The sequence below is a fragment of the Clupea harengus genome, chromosome 13, assembly GCF_900700415.2.
Source record: "Clupea harengus chromosome 13, Ch_v2.0.2, whole genome shotgun sequence".
Taxonomy (NCBI): domain Eukaryota; kingdom Metazoa; phylum Chordata; class Actinopteri; order Clupeiformes; family Clupeidae; genus Clupea; species Clupea harengus.
Window position 1 is genome coordinate 5847850 of NC_045164.1, and position 25143 is coordinate 5872992.

At 41.9% G+C, this 25143-nt stretch overlaps 1 protein-coding gene across 5 annotated transcripts in view; it reads right to left on the minus strand.

Moving 5' to 3' along the window:
• LOC105890964 (regulator of microtubule dynamics protein 2) overlaps positions 1-6394 on the minus strand; it is a 41502-nt gene extending 35108 nt beyond the window's left edge. Inside the window, exons 1-2 of one of the 5 annotated variants that reach the window (XM_031578675.2) lie at positions 6179-6394; positions 3956-4057 (exon numbers count right to left, since the gene is read on the minus strand). The gene's annotated coding sequence lies outside the window, so the exon portion shown is untranslated. Of the gene's footprint in view, positions 1-8; positions 523-554; positions 616-948; positions 1117-3955; positions 4058-6045; positions 6145-6178 lie in introns of those variants that run through there. The other 4 variants (XM_031578676.2, XM_031578679.2, XM_031578678.2 and 1 more) reach the window with 4 other exon arrangements.
• Positions 6395-25143: the final 18749 nt, after the last annotated feature.

Genomic DNA, 25143 nt, shown 5'->3' on the forward strand with positions numbered 1-25143 from the left:
AACCTTACTGCGTAAAACAGCGCAGTCCTTAGAGGGATACCCTGCTCAGGCGTTTGACAGCTTCACGCGCTACACTAAAAACATTCCGTCGGTCGAGCACGTGCTGTGTAAGGTAGGTTCCTAGACCACTATAAAATCCTCGATATTCCTTCTCTTTAAAAAACACGTTAAAAGTATAGTAAATCACTGTCATAAATGAAAACAAAAAGAAACTAACAGTACCACTTGATGATTCCCACATTATCATCATCCCAAATTCAACATGGTGTTTTAAAGCAAGAACGCATTTTCGCAAGTGCCCATCAGTGCCCATATGCTATATTTCAGACGCAAATATTCTCAACTTTACAAGACAAAGATATCTTTGCTGAAAGGCAATCTTTCAAGGTTAACGCTAAAACAAGAAAACATCTTCTTAAAGCCCTTGCAATTTTCAGCCTTGCTGCAACTGATTATATAATCAGTTGGAAAAGCTGTATTTAGAGCAGTGGAGTTTGGGATTCTTTCAATTAAAAAACAAAACTACAAACTACACTGGTACTCGTCATACATACCTAGAATGAAGCTACACTCAGCAGCCAAATTGTATCAACACAATAATGGAACACCAACTACTAAGCAAAGAGGCAAAGTTCATAACTATCATTCATTAACTTCATTCTCAGCTACTTAACAGCAAAACAGTTTGTAAAATAACTCAGTGAATGTGTGTATACGGTATGTGAATATTTACTGCAGATTTACAAGGAAGAAAAATAAGTCTTCTTGACATTAACTGATTCATATAAATCACACTCATCGTGTTGTTAAAATATAGCAAACCTTACAAGTGTATAGCAAACCTTGTATGTGTAAGCATCAGGCTCCAAGTGTTCTATCGAAAATCTATGAATCGAATCAACAGGAATGAAGGAATGCAAAACAGGACAAACATGCAAATCAACTTACACAAATTGGGACTTAAAATGTACTCCTCACTCCTAACTGTTCTCTCCCCAGTGCACTGAGGTACAATGCACTGTGGTGGAGTGAATAATAAGTATAATCTGATCGACCTTGAACTATGCTATCAGTCCACACTTCACTGTCCTCCTTTTCCCAACTCCAAATACAAGAGCATTTCCATGGTGTCCCATGTACTCATTTCATGTATGTGTATTTTACTGGTGAAATGACAAAAAAATTACTAAATGAAGTGAATGGTGACTGGGTCAGTGACATATAGATATTGACAAAATGAGCAATTCAAAACAAAATGTAAAACTTGTTTTAAAAGCATGCACCAGGTTTTTGAAATAACATTCGCACCGTTTTATTTTTTATTACAAAAGGTAAGACTGAATGCACCTGAAAATATCCTTGCGTGGTCCCCTAAACCATTCATGCTCATGCATGCACGACTCGCATCTACTTTGACTCACATCGGGCAACGACAGTGGTTACACCACTTTGACACTTCAGGAAGTTGACTTGACTGGCATGATTCTGCAAATTTATTATAATGTTCAGAACAATGGTGTTCCATTACTTTTATTTATATAAAACAAAAATTGTAGACTAGATCCTCAAAAAAAAGAATGTATGCAAGTAATTTGTAAGTTTACTGTCAAATTTGAACCCTTTTAAATTGAACAAAACCACACCTCACAGTGCCACGTCACTGACTCAGCTACACTTTCAGGTTCTTGAAAATAGTTTTCGTTAGAATGCCTCGAGGAAGTTAATTTAGGTGTCTTTTGAGAGGTCATACGGTGTGGCTAGGCTCAACAGGTGAAAAAACTCTTACCAGATTGAAAATAAAAATGCATTTATAGTGGTCAAAAATGAGGAGGTAGAACAGAACAATTAAACATAAAAAAATGTCCTATGTACAGGCAATGTTCTCAGGTATGTATGTGAGTGAGTGTTAAAGTTTTTTTTTGTATTTCAGCCTGGAAATGTCAAGTGGTGTAACCACAAAAGAATGAGAACTATTAAATATTTTATTCACCTAGAATGTACATATAACTGTAGTCATAAAAATAATTACTTCATTTTCAAATATCACATGAAAATCTATTTTAATAGGATTATCTCTAAATCTAAATTGTATGCATTTTTTGCACTTTGACAAATTATGTAAAAATAAAACACATTATTACATTGTAATGAAGGAAAAGTGTATGTCAGTATGACAGAACATCTGGATTTTGAACATTCTTCCCACCCAGCTGTTGCATGCAGCTCACTTCCAATTCTTCACTGGCTGACCTGCTCCACAAAAGGCTTACTCTTATATCTGACCAGAATGGACTTGCCTTTCAGATCCTGGCAGTCAATAGATCTTGAGGGGATTTTTCTGATAGGTTGCGGAAATCTACTGCAGATGGACCATAGCAGATACCAGGTCTTGCACAGAAACATGAAGTTACCCTCCACTGAACTGCTGCTGGCTGTTGTGAGGTCTCCTGGTGAATGTTCAGTGAACCTTTCTCAGGCTAGAACATTTGTTGGGGCTGATTAATCGTACTTTGTAATGGCTTCTTTGGATATCCAATAGTATTCGATGCTAGCGGGTTGATCCTTCAGGAAGTTCTACACTTCCTCAGCTGTTTACAAGTCAGTGCCTCTTTGGACAGCTGTATTCGCAGTACATTTTACAGCCCCATCAGGATCTTCTTCACTCCTACACTTTTCCCTCATCTCATGCTATTGTTTTTGAAAGCTCAGCTACTGGAGTATTTTTAATCTTTTGATCACTACAAATGAAACTAACTAACAAACTAACAGACTCAAACTCGCTACCGTTAAAAAAACAATATCTCCTTTTATTACCACCTCACCTTCTCCACATATATCCACATGGATGAAAAATCACCACCTTCAGCTAAACCTGGCCAAAACGGAACTGATGGTCTTCCCAGCCAAACAGGTCATCCACCACAACATCAATATCAATATTGACTCTTTATCTCTTGTTCCATCCAAAACGGCAAGAAACCTCAGGGTCATTATTGATGACCAACTGACCTTCACGGCCCACATCGCCTCTGTCTCCAGGTCGTGCCGCTTTGCGCTATACAACATCCGCAAAATCAGGCCGTACCTAACCCAGTATGCCACCCAGCTGCTGGTGAAAACCTTGGTAAGTTCCCGCCTTGATTACTGCAACGCCCTCCTAAAGGGCCTGCCGGCTTGCGTGGTGAAACCACTACAGATGATCCAGAACGCGGCGGCGCGTCTGGTGTTCAACCAACCGAAGAGGGCACACGTCACCCCGCTACTCATTGAGCTCCACTAGCTGCCAGTAGCTGCTCGCATTAAGTTCAAGTCACTTATGCTTGCCTACAGAGTGCTTGCTTGTTCTGCTCCCACCTACCTAAATGCTCTTGTAAGGGCAAATGTCCCCAGGACCCAGGACGCTGCGCTCGTCTAGTGAGCGTCGTTTGGCACTGCCGTCTGTGCAAGCACAGCAATCCAGACTATTCTCATTTGTAGTTCCACGTTGGTGGAACGAACTGCCTAGTACTACCAGAGCAGGGGCGTCCCTCTCTACCTTCAAGAAGCTTTTGAAGACCCAACTCTTCAGAGAGCACCTCCTTTCCTAACTGGCACCTTGACTAGTGCTTAACTTGCACTTCAGCAGTTACATTCCTGCACTTCTTTTTCCTTTTTAGGTCGTTTTTCTATTTCTTATGTAAAGTAGTATTTATTGTTACACCAGGTTTTTTTATTGCTCTTAGCTTGACTGTTCTCTCCCTTTTACTTTGGACAAAAGCGTCTGCTAAATGACTAAATGTAAAAATTTAAATGTTCTCATTTCTACTGGTTAACCTCACAGAACACCTAAACTACAGTATCACTACATCACTCTGACTTTAACCTGACATTCTTTAACATGTCTTTCACAGGAAAAAATATGTGTGTGTGTGTGTGTGTGTGTGTGTGTGTGTGTGTGTGTATGTGTGAAAACTACCTTTCAATCTTTCACGTCTTTTGGCAAGGTGGCTCTTGCAGCTGGATCAGCGTTCACTCATGCTCTATGATGAACCACTTTTTCCATCCTTAAAAGTGGCATCTATTGGGGAAAAATAAGCTCTATTATTCAATTCAATTCAATTCAATTGTATTTATATAGCGCCATAACAATACAATTGTCTCTAGGCGCTTTACAGAGCCCAGAGCCTGAACCCCCTTAGTGCAAGCACATTGGCAACACGGGCAAGAAAAAACTCCCTGTTAGTCAGGAAGGAACCTTAAGCAGAACCACGGCACATAAGGGGGGACCCATCTGCTTGAGGTCGGCCGGGTGGAGATAGGGAGGGGGGATGGGGGAGGGTTGTGTGGCAGAAGGTGATGGTAAACAACAGGTGTTGTACATATCCTGCATTTGGTAGGTGTACATAATATATATACAGACATCCGGTGGGGTTTTAAAGCTGCTGTCCATGTTCAACAGTAGGTGTCACTGTTTATACTACATCTTTAATCAGCATCATAAACTACTGATATTTTACAAAATTGGTACCATTATTTTAAAAAGTAGGGGGTTTGTCGACATAACCTCTTCACATTTCGTAAATAATCTTGGTTGCTCTTAGCTCTTTGTTTAAAAGAGAGACATTTAAAAGATTTTGAAAGACTACATTGCCCTTCTGCTATAAGTGAGGGGCTACTATGAATGATGTAACAAGACCATATTAATAAGGTATGGGTTGAAAAGTGTCTAACTAATCCTTTAAGTATGACGCTTTGTGGTTTGACCTCTAAAATCCCAAAACATGAGTGTGGGAGGCTCTGAATTCTCTTAGCTACCTACTACTGTATATTCCCATCTTCGTCTTGCCAAAACATGTCTTCAGGCGTCTTATCTCCAGAACAATCGATTGAGTACATTTATGTGTCCCACCAGCCAACTTCAAGCCTACACATTGAAACACCATGACATAGCACATGTCTTTATGAGGCGTCATTCAGAAGGTGTGACATTACCATGAACACTGTTTTAGGTCATGCTTTTGATTTCCTTGTAAGCAGAACTTCCTTTCTTTTTTTTTTCATTTCATCAAAAGCAAAAAAAAAAGAGGAATGAATGGTGGTATTTTGTTTGTTTTTGGCAGCGCATCAGGAAACATAGTCCACCCCTGGCCTAATTTTTCATTCTTACACCAGAAGCGATGGAGGATGCGGGGGAGTTCCCACGGGCTACGTGCCGTTTTCTCAGTGCCCTCCTCTCGTGGAGTACACGCCATTGTTCCCTGCCAACAGCCTGCATGCTCCCAGCCGCAGGAACACCCACAACAGGGCTGGCCACCAGCCTTGGGCTCACCCTGCCCCACTCCTCCGTGCTGGGGGAGATGGGACAGATAACACCTATGCATCCAGCCATGGCCTCGCTTGAATCATTTCAAAGCCTTCAGATTAGAGGCCGTCCCTGCTAAAGTAAATGAATGGCCCGAGCATTACAGCAACCTTTCAGACCGCAAGACTTCAATTCACCTCATTTACAGAAGCAGGGGCTGTAACAGTTTATCATGTTACACAAAAACCTGCAGGGAAAGTATCCCATAACTATCACCTCAATCTGTGACCACAGGCCCACTTTGAACAGGTTTCTTGCTACAGGATAACATACCACCTGTCTCAGCATAACACTTACACAACAGCTATACAAGTACACATGGAGAAACTGTATGAACTCCACCAGTGGATAGTGCCATAGCCTAACCTGTGACAAATGGAAGAGTAAATGCCATATATGCTGGCATATAAGCCTATGAGAGATAGAAGAGAGATGAGCTACACAGCACAGACAGTCACACTGCCAAGACTTGACCAGGCATATTGGCTCTAGCTCTAGGCTAACAGGTCAACACGAAAGCGTATTCAATCAAGGTGTTAGACTACTTTTTGATATCACAACCACAGATCAGATAAGCGGGTTCATAGATATTTGCGTCAGGCAGTCAATGTATTCAGTAAATCGCTCATTAGGTCGGCCACTTTTTACGCTAAACAAGAAAATCAAGTTGTAATCATTACAATAAGATGACATAATCAGATTACCTCCGAGGTGACGCAGAAAAACGAATGTTATGCATAGAAGAACTTTTACAACGTAACTGTTTGGCTGCGAGCTTTATGTTTTCCAGTCAGCAGCTAGCCTGTAAAATATCGAATACGGAAATTGCGCACTTACGTTGTTTACATCTGTGCCTAGAGTCGCTGCCTGCGGTTTGTCCAACTGTGTACGACTGATTGTAGCTTCGCAAAGCTGGGGAAGGCCATGGCCACGGCCCACCCTTGGAAGTACGCTGGAGAGGGTAAAACTCCTGAAAACATTCTGTCATCTTGTCACCATGAGTAACCATTACTGGCCTGCAGTCACAATGGCCCGTGGAATCTTCGTTTTAAATTTGAGGAAATTCACATTGTCATGCAGTGTCATGGATGACTCCATTTTTGTCAACGTCAAACGGGGGCCTTCGGGCAAGCCAGCCAAATACATTTAGCCTATTTGAAAATAAGTATAATTTCATATGGAGACTTTTTTAGTTCAGTTTTTGTACTATAGTTTCAGTGTTACTAAAAACTGGGATTTTTTCAAGTCATTCAATATTTCTCAATGTATTACAGTAGTCACAGCAACATGACACAAACAAACTTTGGCACAAGTCATCATAAACCCTTTGTTGATGGATGGGAAAAATACACCCACCCACCAAGTGTAAAAATAACACAAGTACGGGAGGTGAGAATTTAAAGTCGATTTGTTGTGACTAAAGCTTAGAAAAACTTTATTGATGGGTGTTTAATATTCAACCTGCTTTGAAGAACTCCAAGAACCCATTGCACTGAACACATAAATCATGTAATTACAAAAATATGAATTTGTTATGTTAAACATGTATCCATGACAACAGTTATTCAGTCTCCAGGAAATCGCCTTGGGCTAAAGAAAGAGTCTACAATCCATTCTCTGATTTTATGAGAGACATCATACTCTGCATGAAGGAATATGTTTATTCTACTATAGGCCAACAGCACATATGCATTTGTTACATACGGAGTTCTGTATGTCTGGTATGTATACATGTTGTAGGCCTACATGTATTGTGTTACGTTTTGTGTTGTTGGTTTGTGTTGTTGTTCTGTCTCCTCCTGTTTTCATTCTCCTACTTCACAGATGTGCACACCTGGTTCCAATCATCAAATCACCACACCTGTTCCAGATCTCCCATAAGCCATTCCCCTTTAAATAGTCCTTTGTTTGTTAGAAAGTGTAGTTGCTTTTAGGTTGAGCTCGGCTTGAGCTCGGCTTGAGCTCGGCTTGAGCTCGGCTTGAGCTCGCTTGGTCTTGCTTGGTCTTTGCTGGTTTATTGATTTGTCTTTAGTTATAACACATTTGTTAAACTATATTACTTGTGTTGTTAGCAGCCTACTTTTGTTTTGTCTTTGTCTTTGTTAATTATTTCCGTTAGAACCAAATGGTTGTACCAGAAGAGGGAGTCTTTTTCTTTTTAAACTCCACAAACTAGCAATGTTGTAATTAGTGAGGCCAAGTAATGGTAATAGTAAATGGCTTGCAAAGTTATTCATTTCAGTGACAAATTTGTGGTGAGGGAGCTTGCATGTGAAGGCTCAGTTCAACAGCCTTGCATGAGTAGAGAACAATCCAGTAGAAATGTATTTTTTTTTAATCTGCTACAGCTGGCCTCTTCCAGAAGCTCAGCTGTGGCCTATGATGCCTGAAGACACTCGTGGGCACATACTGATCTTTTTGATCACACATGTCTAGACAGTATCCTACAGTCAAATTGCTAATATAGTTATTTCATCCCTGCATATTAAAAAAGCAGGTGTGTGCACAATTGTGTTAGATAAGATGACAGTGCTAGAAGCATGCATTTGAGACATTTGCTATGTTTCAATCAAACTATGTTATGCAAATTTTCAGCATATAAATATGTAGAAAGGCTTGAAATGTTGTAAGTCGAATAATAATATTCACTGAAAGGGGGTGGATTAACCACTGATTTGCATTGGACAAAATGTGTCTAAGTTTGATGGAAACAGATTTATTCACATCAAAAATAGGTTTGTTTTGATGTTGTTACATGTATCTGTTAACGTTGCCTTTGACAACCTCAAGTAGCCCCCTTAGTTGTTCACAACTCCTTTCGTAATGATCCTTATTAACCTCCCTGTTAATAATCCGGATAGCACACCTGATGGAATTGCACACAGATTTGCATTTTCTTTAGTTTTCATTAATGCAATTGGATGGAAACCTAATGACACATAGTAATAGTTTTAGTTAAGGTATTTAGCAGACACTTTTGTGCAAATCATAGCATTTTAATTGGCAGGTGCAGATCCAGTGGCTGTCCTATTGGCGAGAGTGAGAGATTTAAATTTAATACAAGCAGCTACAGGGAGCCAGTGAAGGGTCACTTGCTGAGGAGTTACCTGTATCTATTTTGGCTGATCAACGACCAAACGCACAGCAACATTCTGAATCATCTGCATTGGTCTCACCACTCATGCAGGCAAGGCTAGCTAACAATGCATTGCAATAGGCTAGTTTAGAAATAACCAGGGCCTGTATAAGAAGTTGTGTAGCATATTGTATGAGAAGGGGTCTGATCTTTCAAATATTGAGTGAACTGACAAGATGTCAAGACAGAAACTACATGCTCAGAGAAATTAAATTGGTCATTAATCATTTGACTATATGCTGAGTTAACAGTGACTTTTTGCATGGCTTGAAATTATGAGAAAAGCTGCTCCTAAATCACTGTCTGGTCACAGCTGGTACTGCATGTACGTGATCGATCAGGGATGCAGTTGCGGAGGATTAGTACACCTGACGGTCCAAGCTTATTGAGTAGGAAATGGATTTAAATGGCAGAAAACAATGAACACCAACAATAATAAATCCTCTTAGATCCTCTGAAATCACACACACTGCTACTGAGATTTTGTGACACTGAATCAGAGAGATTTCAGAATAATTTTATGATATCTCATTTTGTGAAGTTTAGGAGAAATATCTGCGATTGAATTGATACAGAAATGAAACAATAATGACAGTCACATCGCCACAAGGTCTCCTGATTCATCTTTGAAAACTAAAACTTTCATACGGGGTGGTATATGGTTCAGACAGTGTAAGTACGATATCTGAAACTTAAAACAGAATAAATCTATTCTTGTGCATTCTGTGCATGGGCTGTATTTAAAACTGGGTTGATTCCTGTGCAGTCTGGGTAATGTGATGTTATCTCCCTGACCCTATGCCCTCATGATGATATAACACAGTGAAGAGCCCTCATTCTCTACTTGGCACCGTTTCTAGACTGGTGAACAGTGACGAGCTGACCTGGCAATGCCACCCGTGCCACGCCTCCTGTGACTGGCTCACTGGGATACTACGTGACACACAGCAGTGACACTACGAGATGACGGGCAGATAGTCCGATTATCAGCACCACAGGTATTCCATTTGTACGTCATTGCATTTCTGTGACGTTTTGGAGCACTTTCATGTGCACGTACTCACTACACAAACTGCACAATACATATCCCTAAAGGTATCACTAACTAGATTTAAATCAAGGAAAGCACAAATCACGTGAGGCAACCAGCCCCTATGATTATATGTGGCCGCAGGTCCATATTCTTGTTTATAGATTGTCTTTAATTTACTTCATGCTAATCATAAATTACCTATCAACGTCTTGTGATGATAAAATGTATGATGAAGTGTATGACAGAATGTCATGGTCTTGTTGTCTGGCGAGGAGAGAGTGTTGTACATCAGTGATGTCTAACATGAGGCTGTCTGTATTTTTCAGAATGGGCAAATACATAGTCTAAGGTCTAATGTCATAGTCTAAATTAATGTATACATTTAAAAAATCACAAAATTACCTTTCACCAGATTTCAGACGGTCATTCTTTGTATGCACATTTCACCACACAATCGAGTCTCCAAGCTAGTCAGACGGGGAGAGCCTTTGAGCTAGAACCTTTAAAACTATAACAGTGAAACATTTGCCAGATGGCGCTATGACACATTTTAGACATTTTCGTTGCCCTCAAAGTATTGTGAAGAGAATAGTAAGCAATCAACAACTGAACCTTCTATCTCCAAAGGGCAACAAACACCAGTCATCAAAACAGGTCCATGTTATTACATTTATAACCTTGTCCACATTGACATTGACATTTGTTTTCATTATAAAACAAACAGGCACATAATTGCAAAACCCACATTGCTTTATTTGTTGTACATTTTACACTTATTTGTTGTATATTTACTTAGGCATGGTGTTTTTCTTGTGTTTTCCTTTATTAACTGTGTGATTATATAATTACACATTGTGTTAATATCATTCACGTAGAAATTCTCTCAGCAGAATATCCCATCATTTGGAATGAAGCCAAGTTGGCCAGCAGGTGGCGTATGAGAACCTTCTCTTGTTCAGGATGGAAGGCTGTCTCCAGAACGGGTGTGTGCAGAGGCTGCCCTCTCAACACATTAGTTCATGTAAATGACTAATTGCTGTGATCTATTTTACTGACTTTGCCTGACACATTGTATCTATTGCCATATCCCTAACTCCCTCAAGTACTTTCTGTCGTCATCCCATTTCATCATGACACATCTGCGTCAGATAAATAATGCTGGTAATTTCGCAAATCACTCAAAGTAGATATTTCAACATGTTTTTGTGAATTCTACTGTCTGTTTCTGTAGCTTATGTGTTCTGTGGTCTTCAGACTTGTTGTGGAGTGATTGAGCTCAGTGTTCAGTAAAGAGTTTGTGTCCTCAGTGCTGGGATGGGCTGTTTGCAGCGTGTAATTAGACAATACAAACACCCATCCATTCCGCTGCTGACATAAAGAAAACACAAAGATTCGGTTTTTAGTCAAACCAATGGAGACTTTGTGTCAGCATTACTGGTTAACCTCCACTAGACACCTGGAATTAAAGTCACGTCTGCCTACAGACAATTCTGCTCTGTGTGCGTAGGTGACCTAGTCTGAAGCTCTCAAGGTTGTTATTGTTTGACAACTTCCTTTGAATCCCAGAGTGTGTGGGCAAGATTGTACAATCATTTCAGTATTTCCATTTGGAGCCTTCATTAGATATTCTATTATTCAGAACAGCCTTTCAACTTTAGTGTGAGAACATATCTATTATGAAAATACAATAAAGGGGAATACTACAGCCACCCTAAAAGGTACACACGGAGAGACGTTGGGAAGTGTCCCAGCAAAACAGATCATGGAGTGGGAAACTTATGAAATCTGGACACGAGTTGCTGTTCATTATTCTTGGAACATCAACAAAGGTCTCAACTCTAACTCATTTTACAATAAATTATTCATTTACACCCCATGCCCCCCCCCCCCCAACACACACACACACACACACACACACACACACACACACACACACACACACACACACACACACACATCTCTTTCTTTCTCTCCCTCCCTCCCCCCCTCCCTCTCTGTCTCTCACTTTTTCTTCCTCTCTGTCTCACTCTTTCTCTCTCAGTGTTCTCTGTCTTTGTGGTGGTTCGGTGAAAACACCCGAGTGGTAGTGAGGCCCAGAATAGCACTGGGTGGGGAGGCAGTGGCAGCAACAGCAGTGGGCTTGCATGTGGGCCCGTGTGACTCTGAGAGCCTCTGTGCTCACAAACCATATCCCTGCCAGCAGAGCAGAGGCTATTTCCCTATGCATGCCAGTGGTCAGGGCTTGGCCTACCCGCCCTCAGCTATTTCAGTCTCTCTCCCTCTCTCTCTCTTTCTCTCTCTCTATCTTTTTCTCTTTCTCTCTCTATCCCTCTGTATCTGTCTCTCCCTCTTTCTCTCTCTCTCTCTATCTCTCTCTCTCTCTCTATTCCCCTTCAGAGTCCAGCTGTGCTCAGCCGAACAGCCAAGCTCAGGGAGAAGAATGAGAGAACGAGGGAATCAGAAAACAGGAGTGAAAAAATAAAAAAAAAGTCAGAGCCGGATCGAGATTTGATATTGAAGACCTGGCGACAAAAGTTCAGCATTTCGCACGAAGCTGTAGAGGCTGGGCTAATGTAATGTATGCGCCAACCACATGGCATACAGCATGGTTCATGGAAAACCAACGTAAAGCATCTGGTTTGTTTTATATGGACATGAGCCACTCATTTCGACCAAGAGGAATGTGGGTATATACACACTCACACACGCACACACACTTGCGCAGAAGCCCAATTGCCGTTTAAGTGTTTGAACTGAGAACAGACCAGGCCTGACTGATGAAATGTATGAAGGAACACTTGCATAACACTCACACACATTCCAAAGTAAGTCAGTTCAGTTACACTGAAAGGTTTTCCAAAGCACAGAAAACCCCAGGATGACCCTCTTCCCCTTCTTGAGCCAGATAAATACCAGATAGGCCAGCAATGACAGGGGAATGACTTTGCAGTATGCTGTCTTGATGAGCACAGTGAGTGCAGACGGTAGTAATGTGTAGATGGGGAACGAACGAAACCTCAAAAAAAGAAAATATATCCGCTGAAACTCTCCACAAGTTTAAAGGGGATAAACTGGAACTTGACAACCTTCTGACGGAAAAATCTAAAGAAATTTAAGATTCTTGAAACAAAACTACTATGAGCATGGGAGTAGAGCTGGCCACCTCTCAGCATCTCAGTTGAGAAAACAATGCAGCCTCACAACGGTCAAAAAGACAAGCCATTCCTATATAAACCAAAAGAAATTTCAGAAGCTTTTGCAGCATTTTACAAAGACTCATACTCAGACAACAACACTGAAAGCAACCCAGAAATAATAGATTCCTATCTAAAATCCATCAAACTACCTAAAATAGACTGTATTGCATCAGAGTTCAGTTGAAGATGCGATTAGAAGCCTAAAGAATAACAAAAGTCCGGGCACAGATAAATACACTAATGACTTTCATAGAATCTTCATTGATCTTATCAGCCCTATGTTGGAGAGAGCATTCTCTTTCCTCTTGAGAAAGGAGAGCTGCCGTCGGCCTGGAGGGAGGGAGGCGGTGGTCTCTGTGATATCTAAAGAGCATAACGATTGCATGGATTGCGCCTCCTACAGGCCAATTGCACTCTTTACATTACAGACGAATTATTACAGACAGATTACAAATAACTTCTAAACAAGTGGAATCGGTTATTAATACTTTCACACACCCAGACAAGACAGGCTTCGTAGTCAGCCGCCATCTGCCAGATAACATCCGGAGACTGTTTAATGTTGTGCAGCATAGTGCCAATCACCCAGATTCCTGCATGGCATTAGCGGTTGATGCCGAAAAAGCATTTGACCGTGCATTCCAGCCGTTTGTATGTAAGACCATGGATACGTTTGGATTTGGCTCAAACTTCATCAGCTACTGTACACTGCAAAGCATGTAATAGGCATATGTCTCAACCTTTAGTCTGGGTAGAGGAACATGCCAGGGGGCCCTGCCATCACTGCTCCTCTTTGCCTACATCATTAAACTGTCGGCACAGGTGATACGAGATCATACACTTGTCAAATGAATAGAAACTGTCAACGAAATCTATAAGATATTTCTATACGCAGATAAGATTTTAGTCCATATATATATGGAACCTTTAAGTTCAATCCCAAGTCAATGTTAATAAAACAGAAGCTTTGGCTCCGAATTTACTGGACCAGATGAGAGCATCATTCTCATTCAAGAGGCTTACAGAAGGTATAACATACGTACCTGGGAAGCACTATACCATAAAACTTGAGTTATGAGTATAGATGAGTTATATAAGGCAAATTATGATCAATTAATTGATAAGATATCTGCTGATCTTAAGAGATGGGCTGTTCTTCCCCTTACACTCTCAGGTAGAATAGAGAGTATTAAGAGATAGGCTGTTCTTCCCCTTACACTCTCAGGTAGAATAGAGAGTATTAAGAGATGGGCTGTTCTTCCACTTACACTCTCAGGTAGAATAGAGAGTATTAGGAGTTGGGCTGTTCTTCCCCTTCCTCTCTCAGGTAGAATAGAGAGTATTAAGAGATAGGCTGTTCTTCCCCTTACACTCTCAGGTAGAATAGAGAGTATTAAGAGATGGGCTGTTCTTCCACTTACACTCTCAGGTAGAATAGAGAGTATTAAGAGATGGGCTGTTCTTCCACTTCCTCTCAGGTATAGAGAGTATTAAGAGATAGGCTGCTCTTCCACTTCCTCTCTCAGGTAGAATAGAGAGTATTAAGATCAATGTGCTGCTAAGGCTACTATTTTCTTTTTTCAAACTCTGCCCCTCACACCACCAAAAAATATGTTAACAATTTAGATCGCCCAGGTTTATTCGGCAGGCAAGGCGTCCCCATGTAAGGTACTACAGCTCAACAACAGGGAGGGCAGGGACTCCCTCACCTTAAGCAGTATGGGTTGGCTTGTCGACTGGGCGTTGACCACCTGGATTTCAGACAGGGTGGAGACAAGGTGGCTGGAGATCGAGTCTGTTTGTACTGTAATGTCCTCATTAAATGCTCCATTCACTGATGATAAGGCCCTGGAACAGACCTTGGGTAGGTGGTCATAAACTACTCTTACAGCATCAAGAGAAGTTCAGTGGACTTTTGGTCTTCTTAGTGATGTATCTAAAACAGAAATGAAAAACATTTGAAGAGAGTTTTCTTTAGATATCATCAGATACAAAGTTTTCTACTCAAACAGCCTTAAATAATCATATACCCCTATTAAAGAAGGATTCAAGACAGGAGACACACAAAGAGACCAATATCCAGTCTGTATAGAGCATTATTGAATATATAACAAGAGAACCCACCATATCGAACAGACACAAACCATATTGAACAAAAATAGGAAAGGGAGCTTAAATTAGAAATTAGTGAGGAGATTTGTGCAAATATCACAGAAATTCATAAATACAAACCTACAGAAAGAGCTCTAGTGGAAAATAGTTAACAAATTATTTTGAACCCCTCACATTCTTTCCAAAGCACACCCCAGTCAAATAAGTACACGTTGGAGGAGAGGTGGAGAGGACTCTGCAGACCATACTCTATGTTTTGGAAGTGCCCTCTCTTGAATAACTTCTGGACGGAGATATTTGATTCAGCTTTCAACAACGCTGGAGCTGTTTCAAAGCAATATGGAGTTATAGTTAAGTGTAAATGTAAAAGTATGAGATTAAACCAAGTATTTGCATTTCCATAGCCATCATACTCCAGTCAAAAGTAATTCATGTTAAAGTATAGATTGTTCTTGGTCATGGGAAAATGAATGAATGAAAGCCTGAGGGTTTATAAATAGCCCTCTGAAAAGACAGTGGAGGCAATGCCGAAAAAAAACCATAGTGCTGATAAATATTTCACCATTAGTAGGTTTCACTATAAATAATTTCATGAAACATTCATTGTCAATACTTTTCGCTTGCTTTTAGTGACAACTATAGAACACGTTCAGCATGCTGCGTGAAAACTTTCAGTCTGTGAGAGACTTGGTATGGTAAAGACAATCTGATCCCTTGTCATGTCATTGGAGCCCATTCTGTATTTGGAACTACCTTTTTTCTATTAGCAGCATGAGTCTTAAAACCATCAGGCTGACTCAGACCTCTCAGGCTGGGTGATAGATGGAGAGGTAGGTGAGGCTTAGCGGGCTCGTCTCTCCCGGTTCCTCGATGATTTACTCCGGCTTTCGTGACAGGCCGGGGGTAAGCAACCCGCTGTCCCCATCCCCAGACGATTCCCCACTGATCCGTGCTGGGTGAAACTCAAACCACATGGGAACGTCTGGGAGATCCCCTTTCATGTGTTCCATCACGTCAGACCCATCGGATCCCGGTGACTGCTCTCATCCTCGTCCCCACGGTTAGGCATTCCCATCAGCCTGGGAGGAACACTCACAAGGGTCTGCTGTGTGGGAACATCCACACATTGTATGGAGTGGTGCTGTGTAAAATATATTGGGGTTTCCAAAAGATACATTTTTTGTCATTTTCATTTACTATAGGGTGTTCTGTAGGAGCATTCCACATTGGCAAATGGAGGCTACGCCTATGGTTCCTTTTGTCTCTCTTCAAATCTTGATGGAGTGCACCCACACTGGAGTCTGTCTAATGCTCCTGAAATGAGAAACTGAAATGTTCTCTTTTCAGTCTTTCCTCTCTAATGCGACAGAGCACATTGTGTTACGTAACATTATTTCAGGTATGTGTTTTTTACCTGAAAACATCCCCATGTGGTTTCAATAGAACAGCAAAGACCAGGGATTGAGGATGAGGTAAAAGAAGCACAGAGCTTTCTGTTTGAGAGAGATAGAGAGAGAGAGAAAAAAAAAAGAAACAAACAAAATCCTCAAGAACTGGCTCCCCTCCCAAAGACGTATTGCACAAAAACTTGAATCTGGGTGCCTTCAAGCATAATTGCACCCTTCAGAAACCACCAGTCATTTATCACTGCTCCTCCACTGCATCTACCGTTTGATTGCAGCAAAGAAAGATTAGGTTTGTTAAAAACACGAAAAAGGTGGTGTTGACACAATGTCTGCAACTGCAGAAACAGGTGAGTTGCACAATGAACTTGTTCTGAGTTGGGTCCCAGCTTTATTGTAAAAAGCACTTGACTGACTTGTGGCAATGTGCACCACTGAATCATGGAACTGTGTTAAAATAACACTACACCAGTACGTCAGAGTACGGCAAAAAAACAAACACATTAATTGAACAGGTTTATCATGTCGTAAGATGTCAAAAAGGAACTCTTAGCATCAGATTCAGCTGGCCAGAGGTGGGGGGGGGGGGCATTTTGATTGTGCAAGGTGCCAGCGGCAATGCCGGAGGTATTGACTGGTCACCGGACACACTCAGGAGCTCACCCTAGTGGTACCAACCAGTGCTAAATATAAGGTGCCAGTGCTCACAGGAAGGACCAGTTTGAGCAATAACCCCCTATCATACATTCTGCACATAACCTCAAAAAGAGCAAGTCCATCAATCTCCATCTCTCCGCAACTGCACATACATGCTGAAGCAGAACATGTTGTTTGACATGAAATGCCTCTGGACAATACACATAACACCCTGTCTCTGCACGTGATGCCATAAATCTCTCTCTCTCACTCACACTACTGATAAAGACCTTTACCTCTGAGCACATTTATTTTTGAATTATGCAGAAAGCCAACCATAACTTTTACATAAGTCTGCTTCTGACAGTCAGCAGGAACATTACAAAAAAGCACTGGAATTTTGACTAAACACATCCGAACTTTACAGAGTTAGTATGATCACACTGATAGAGATAGAGAACAATCAGATAATTAGATATGCATGGTTTGGTTTGAATTTTCAGGAATTCGAATGTAGCCTACATTGTAATACATTCAAATACTTTTTTTTTTTACTACAGAGCTTAACACATTTGTGAACAATGGACAGCTTCAATTTTCCTGAAAGCCAAAATTTTATGCGATGTGGATTGATGAGTGGTTGGGAGATTTTGTAGATAATGAAATACCAGTTCAGGCGTTAGTGTGTAGGCGAGGTGTTCATTTAAAATGGGGCTCAATTCCCCCCCTTGGGATTGTCTAAAAAAGTGAAGTAGCGTCTTTTCTTATTTCTTGTGTATTTCTCCCATCCACAGATAATCAACGGCCTGATGCATGCTCAAACTAATACAATACACACACTGTTTATGCATGTAAGTAGATTTCTAGGTTTCAATCCTTTTCCTCATCGTGTCCACAAATGTGTGTAAAAATTAAGTCTACAATTTACTACTAATCTTTTACAGCTTTTTAATAGCATACATTTACTCTTTAATAGAGTGCATTTATAGCCCATTCCTTTCATCTGGGTTTGGCATTGGTATTGCTGGAGCCAGCAGGGCCCTCTCTCTCCCTCTCTTGGCCAGTGGGATCTCAGGCCCTTTGCATGGCTGCCATGTTGTCCACACGCTCTCAATCGCACCGCGTGCGCCCCGTGTCTCCACTCTTCTGCACACGCCCAGTGACTCTGAATGCGGCACGGGCTCTGTGGTATCCGTGGCATGCACCCCGGGCCCATCCTGCCGCACACACACACACATACACACACACACACACACACACACACGCACACACTCACACAAACACACACACTGTGCACTGTGCCGGTTGATTCTGCCTCTTTGTTCTCCTCCATGAGTGGGACAGCTTGTCCATGAGCTTCTTATGATAGACTGTTTGTCTGTTTGAGTCGGGAAACAGAAAGCTGTGTACATTGGTCATGAGTAAAACAAGTGCAATCCCCACCTAGTCTACATATTCAGGAGTGAGAGGACCTAAAATTAAGTCATAGGCAAAATGCTGAACTGGTTTTGCCTACCAAAGACTTTGTAAGTGCTTGTTGATAGTAGCAAAGTCCTTAGAGGCAAGTCTCGCCAATCGGCAGCCATCTTGGCAATGCCTCAGGGCAGCTATTTCTTTGCAAACAAGATCAGGGTCCTAAATGGAGAGAGACTCCACATAGAATAGACAAACGGATGTTAAAAGTGCACATTTGACATTAACAGCATAAACAACTTTTCAATAGTCGCTAAAATAAGGCAAAAAAAGACTTCAAGTAAGGTGAAACATCAGTTATGCCTTTTCAGACAATGTCATTGGTCCTTTATAATACAGGGCAAGACATCTAGTTATTGATCTTCCATCTTGGGTGTTTCAAACCCCCCCATTCATTTTTGCCTCAGTCATTTGTCTTCTCCCTTACAACGTCTCTGATAGCAGTGATGCATTTCTGAGTAGTGTTTAGAGCATGGATTTTACAGATTTAGTGGCCTTTTTGGGGTGAGAGCTCTTTAGAGCTATGTAAAAAAGTCTATTTTTCATTTTCTGAAGGCAGCTAAAGCTAAATGACTAAAAGGCTAAATCTGTCTCCTTGTCAGGCAGTTATTTGGCGAATCCACCTTTCATCCACTATCAGGCCTCAGGACAAGTCACAGCAGGTTTACACACCTCCAACTTTCACCATGAAGGTCCAACTTAAAACCTCTGCAAAGTCTTTCTCTTTACTCCTGCCATGATGGCCCAACCACTAGATAGATGATATATGCCAGTGATAGCATCATCTCTCTCTCTCTTTCTCTCTCTCTCTCTCGCTGTCTGCCTCTCTCTCTCTCTTTCTCTCTCTCTCTCTCTCTCTCTCTCTCTCTCTCTCTCTCTCCTCTGTGGTCTAGAGGTCCCGTGCTGGGATGTTCACTGCATGCTGTGTTTATAAAAGGGTCGAATACCATCACAATTAATCCCGCTGCTGACGCAAGCAGACATGAAACAGATGTACGGCACAGAAGGGGGAGGTTCTGATGCAGGAGGGTCCAACCGAAGACGTTTCATTTGTAGAGTCAGACATTATAATTCAAAACACATTGAATTCAAAGGAATTTATTGGGAAAGGGGGTTGTAAAATTGAACGTCTTGTGTTCTTTGAGATGACATCTCTCCTTTCATGTGTAGGGTGAAGACTCCAAGTGAGAGCCTCCATATTGACAGCCAGAGGACTCTGTGTGTGCCAATGACTTGTCCGTGCAGCAGCAGCAGCAGCAGCAGCAGCAGCAGCAGTGGGTTTAAACCAAGCTGTCCAGAGCCTCCATCCACACAGCACAAGGCTGAGAGGCAAAAAAAACAACCACTGTCCGCACAACCAGCAGTGACACGCATGACGGAGAGAAGAGCACAACAAGTCAGTCAGTGAGGGAATCCCAACAGAACACCAGGCTGTTCCAGTGCAAGAGCTGGCTTGACGGAGGGCCGGAGCTTCCCAGCGCTCTGGGCCTGAGTGGCTCCAGGGGGGCTGACGAGAGAAGGGTGATAACGAGCTCCGCTGTGATAAGCAGCCACGGAGATAAGCTTCCTGAACCGGGTCAAGGGGTTGTGTGGGCACGGCAGCGGTTGCCTCCGCCTGTGCGAGTGTGCCATTTTTCATAAGACCAAATCGGTCTCCGGGTTAAAAGGAAACTCCCGCGCTCATCTTCCTTAATAGCTACCAATAGATAGAGCCTTGTTTATGGCGTATGTAAACAGATGACATTCAATGATCTGTGTACGGTGAGATGAGGCAGATGTCAGCTTGGGGTTAAAATAAGATACTAAAATGATGGAGTTCATGTTCTCATGGTAATTTAACTGTAGTCTCTGGAATGCTAAACACTGATCGTGCTGATTTAAGGGGAGGGGGTGGGGGGAGAATCTTCCCGGAAGTCCCACAGGGAGTGACACACAGCGTCCCTGTGGAACACTTGGAATAAACTCAGCCTGTTTTCATATCAAACGGAAAAGCAGGGAACGTCCGGAATGTGCTTTATGAAACCTAAACTTTGGAGTCAAATGTCGAATCTGTGTTACGTATTGAATACTACACTCAAGAATTGTACATGCGTCTCTGTTTCCGTATTATTCTGAGCCAGAGGGAAGTTATTTGGCTTCATCAGATAATGGCTAAGTAATTACTGTTTACTGGTGTCAACTGAAAATACTGCAGTTTATCAGATGGTGGGAGGGGTCACGAAATTATGAAACCATGTTGACATACCTACAATTCCAGGCCTGTTCAATTTGTTACCCAAGACCCTATCAGTCATCTAATGAGAAGCAGACCTTGCCCAGAGCCTCATTTCAGGAGGTGTAAATCAGGCGTGAGTGACTGGCAGTTCACCTTTAAATAACTCCAGTCCTAACCACTGTCTAGGTAAAAATTTCTTTTTTTCACCCAAACTATATGACTTAAAGACAGGTTTGTGGCAGTTCACGGCGGATTTATGGCTTGAACACAGTTTGTGCTGTCTGTCACTACTGATACTGATCTTGGTAAAATAGGCTACGGATGTTGATATTACTGACACCCAGCAATGGGAGTATTTTGCTTGGTGGGTAAACATTGTAGTTTGACTGTCTTGAACATTCAGTCCGTGTATAACAACATATGAGTTGCTAAAAATGTCCCGGCACTTTCTGAGATAGGCCTGTGTATTGCACTCGAACTCTGTCTTTAACAATTGCCCAAGTTGTTTTGCAGCTCTGTTTTAGGGTGGGATTGAAACGTAATAAGGGCTTTGGGGTGGCCTCTGTGTGACTTCCAGCCTGAATCTATCTTAACCTACCACTCCAGTCTGTAATATGGCTGATAGTTACTGCAGTTTTTTTTCTCCGTGAAAATATAGCTGTGCTTCTGTGGTTGTTTTTCAGGGCAGCTGAAGGACTGGTTTCTTTGGCCAACCGCAATCTGATTACAAGAGCACGGCCTATGGGAACAGTCCATCCTCCTCCGTTCCATAATTGACTTTTTCACTTTTCTTTTTCTTTTTTTTTTCTTTGGCGGATGTGTGGCAGGCATCATGGTGTCATCACCAGCAGCGGGGAGTGAGCTCATTTTACAGTTAAAAGTGTCCTGTCGCATCTGCACAGCAGCCACAGAAGGGCTCTCTTCCTCTCCTCTTCTAATAATAGCCCCACAGATCACAACCACAGAATTTCCATCACAATAATTAAAAGCAAGAAACAATAATGATGTTTAATTATGGCTTTATCTGAAAATGCTTCTTGCTTTTTAAAATGTCGCCATGTCCCCCCCCCCCCCCCAAAGCATATGACATGGGACTAATACTAGGAAATGCACATGAGCCCTCTGAGGGAGTTACCCCACCTCACAGACATTAGTCGAGCTCTTCTCTTCTCCTGTTAGGGGAAACGACTGCCTGTCTCACATTCCCCTCAAATATAGGAAGTTGAAGTTGAGAACACAGTGTTCTGTTCTGTTCTGTTCTTTTCTGTCACCAGAAGGATAAATGAGTGTTAGCACAACCACTCCAGGTAGCCCCGTAGGCAATAATCAAAACAGTTCATAAAGACGCTTTGTATCTCTCGACTGACTTTTAGTGTGTTATTGCAAGCTGCCATATGTGTAGTGATGTATAGTTTTGCCATATAGATGCCGAACTTTCTTGGTTTAAGACCGTGATCTTTCAGTGGTAAGAGAGTGTGTGGGTGATCTTAGTCATCCAAATAAACGTGAACTTGTGCCATTTAGTGTTGCTTACACAGATTGTTTTTTTTCCACACACCCATATCGCAGATATCATGTCCCTTCTGCGATGTGTCTCAATATCACAGTTATTCACTCTTACTGATACAGACACAGACACAAACACACTTGTACACATATACAGAGAGAGAAAGAGAGAGAGAGAGAGACAGGGATAAGGAGAGAGGGAGAGAGAGGGAGAGGGAGGGAGAGAGAGAGAGAGAGAGAGAGAGAGAGAGAGGGAGAGAGAGAGAGAGAGTGAGAGGTGGTATTGGCAGCGTGGTGCTGTTTCACGTCAAACTAAAATTAGAGTTTAAATGTGCACATGGGGGGAGGAATCAACGCAATGATCACTAACGTTACGACCGACCTCACTTCCTGCCAGCTCTGATTAAAACCTGATTACCAGTGAGAGGCAGAGTCAGGCATGTAATCAGCCTCAGACTGTAATGAACCTTACTGTAGACAGTAGTCAAAGGCAATTCAATGAGTATCCCAGATACAGATTCCACAATGCTGCCACTGTCAGGAGGAAACAGATTTTCTAAGGAGCTGAATTACAATCTAAACAAAATCACCCTCACTTCAAGTCTGACATGGTTGTGAGCACTGTCTGTTCTGAGCTCTGGTTTGCACTGTTTCGACCAGGAGCTGGACACTCCTTATGCCTGTGAGAATGAAAGCTGTGCCAGCTCAAACAACAGCTCCATCTGGGCTATTCAGGTCTTTATGGTCAGTTGTTAGATACTGAGAAACATGAACGAGAACCAAAAGTTTTCCACCTACAGGGATTCATTTTTTTTTTTAAACTAGCAGTGCTTCTGCTCAGTGTAGCACTCACATGACACAGCCTGTGGGCTATACAGCCATGTAGGAACTAATGGTTGTACAAAGCGTGACTGTTATCTGTATGTGGTGGACAGGGAAAACATGAATATGTAGATGAAATATATTGGAAATATATAGTGGTACTGCAGCAAAAGGAAATGTTGTGACTTGCCCTTAAAAGGGCTCACTGTCCACTCCGAAGATCTCAGGAAAAACTCACCCAGTCGCTGGGGCCACACATACACAAGGAGCCACTTGTAAAGAGAGTCCACCTCACATGGCCAAAACAAGCACGTTGACATGAGTGAAGTGGAAGAATTCCCCTCATATATCCCTGGAAAATGGAGCAAAACATAACTAAGGTGCACTGTGCACTGAAAACTTTTTTTTTTTTTGTAGACTAGGAGCCTGGCTAGGCAGCCTCAGATGACCTGGATGTTCCTGGCGTTTCACACAGAAACCAGTTTGTGTACAATGTTGTTGCAGTCTAAAGCCTTTTTTAGAAGGCTGACAGCACTGGACGTTGGAATAACAATCATCAAGGCTGGTTATAAAATCCAAATGAAATTTGAACGCGTTCAACAAACACTCAATTTCAGTAAGTAATCTAGCTGAATAAGTAACTTTTGTTTTTAAATTCAATGAAAGGCTTTCGATGATAGCAATCAAAAGGACAGCTATAGCTGCATCTTGCTGCTGTTATTATGCTAATTGAATCATGCTCAGCCAACCTCTTGAATTAGAAAGGATATTGATCTAACAAGCACAGCACTGTCCTAAAATGGTCATTTGGAAAGAGAGAGAGAGACCAGACAGTGTGCCAAAAAAATCTAAATATGGAAAACATAGATGAATATTCAAAATCAGTCAGATAATCAACTGATAATTCCAGCTTTGGTCATAGAAAAGACAAAGCTAAATGTGAGTGACAAATCTCTGTGCAACATTCCCATCCCCTTAAATGGACACAGTTCTACGGCCTTTTGCAGATGTGTAACTTCTAAATACAATTTAATGACCCACTAATTAACTTGATTATGATGATCACAGACTGGGTAGCAATAATGGGACTTGAGGAAAACTCTGAAGGTGTTATAACGTTCAGCAACTGACTATTTTTCTGTCGTAGCATGGAGACTTATTTTGGTTTCCAGCTTGAGCTGACCTCAAATCTCCCATGAGTATGGCATGATTTCAATCATATAATCTTTGGCATTTTCAGCCATGCAAATATTTCCCAAATTACAAAATGTTTTTGCAACAAATGGCTCGGCAATTATCAGGCCTCCCACAGATAAAAGAGACATTTCTAGGCGATGTCGAGGATGTTATCTTCACAGTATAACACAAGCTTTATTCCAGAGGTTTAACTGTCATTCTAACTGCACAAGTTAGACTTTTCTGTATTGCTGGCATCTTAAACCAAATAAAATAATCAAATCAACTCGATAGCGTGTCGTTTCTGGTCAAGATAACACTTCACAATCGCTTAAATGATTAATTTCATTTCTAAAACAAAGAAACCAATAATCTTCTGCAAACCAAGTCAAGAGGTGTCTGTCTGTGGTATCAAAAACTTTCTCTGGGAGGGGGAGTTTGTGTGGGGGGCAGGGGTAGGGGTGGGTTATATTTAGAGACTTCAGCAGTAAGCCTTCAGGCCCCTCTCATGACACCACTCACTGTCTTCTCCCCGAGCATGTGCTACCCACATGCATGTCCCGGTGACATCACGCCCCAACGCGACTCAGCCTGCTCTCCATAAGGCACTCATTCAGCTCGGCCAAATTACAGCTGGGTTTTTTTCCCACTTTTTTTGTTGAAATGGTGGGTGTCAAAACAGCCGTGCTCTCTCTCTCCACAAGGCCCATTTTCAGTCCTGGGAGGGCTGAGATGTTTGCTGAGGCATTAAGGGTTTTCCACCCTCTGCTGTTACGACGTGGTCAGATTGGTCACAGCACTGGATGAAATGGGATTATGAAGGGGGAGTCTGTCTGTGTGAAATTTGTTGGGAGGGAAAGAGTAGATGTTTTTTTCCTGTAGGGGGGGTTGGGGGGGGTCTGTCTGCTCAGCCCCATAGCTCAGCTGGGGCAGTCAAGGTGAACCAGCACAGATTTACCATAGGCATCATGGCATCCTCACAACACATGTACATGTAAACATATTCATGTGAGCAGAAACACATCCGCACACACACACACACACACACACACACACACACACACACACACAGTGAGAGATAGGGTACAGTAGA